At 47.5% G+C, this 432-nt stretch overlaps 1 pseudogene; it reads left to right on the top strand.

Moving 5' to 3' along the window:
- The window catches only part of LOC119582356, an 11823-nt pseudogene that overhangs the window by 7117 nt on the left and 4274 nt on the right, over nucleotides 1-432 (top strand).

Raw genomic sequence — 432 nt, 5'->3', positions numbered from 1 at the left:
CCAGGGCAGCACGCGAAATATTTCATCAAGTTTAATGGAGGTCTTGTCCATGGGCTTCTTTCTCATTGTAAATTTCTCACTCAAAATGTCTACTGGAGGAAATTCAGTTTATCCAAAGATTCTCAGATAGTGATTTTTTATGTTCCATCATGTACCTATGCATAAAAATATATATACTCGTACGTTATAATGTTCTTTACCTTAATTCTCAGGCGTATGCATCAACGACGCGTGCCTGGAGTACTCCGGGGGGACGCCCTTGCACATCGCGCCGCCAACTTGAGCTGAGCGCCACCCGAGTCCTGCTCCAGCACGGCGCCCTCCCGACTCTCACCGACACCAGGGACGCACGCCTTTCCGTGAGTTGCATTTCTTTTAAGGGGGTGGGGGATTTGTCACTGTTATTTTGTTGCCTTGTCGTGAAATGGGTTG

This window comes from Penaeus monodon, chromosome 15, assembly GCF_015228065.2.
Source record: "Penaeus monodon isolate SGIC_2016 chromosome 15, NSTDA_Pmon_1, whole genome shotgun sequence".
NCBI classification, from domain to species: Eukaryota; Metazoa; Arthropoda; class Malacostraca; order Decapoda; family Penaeidae; genus Penaeus; species Penaeus monodon.
This window is presented reverse-complemented; position numbering and strand designations above follow the sequence as displayed.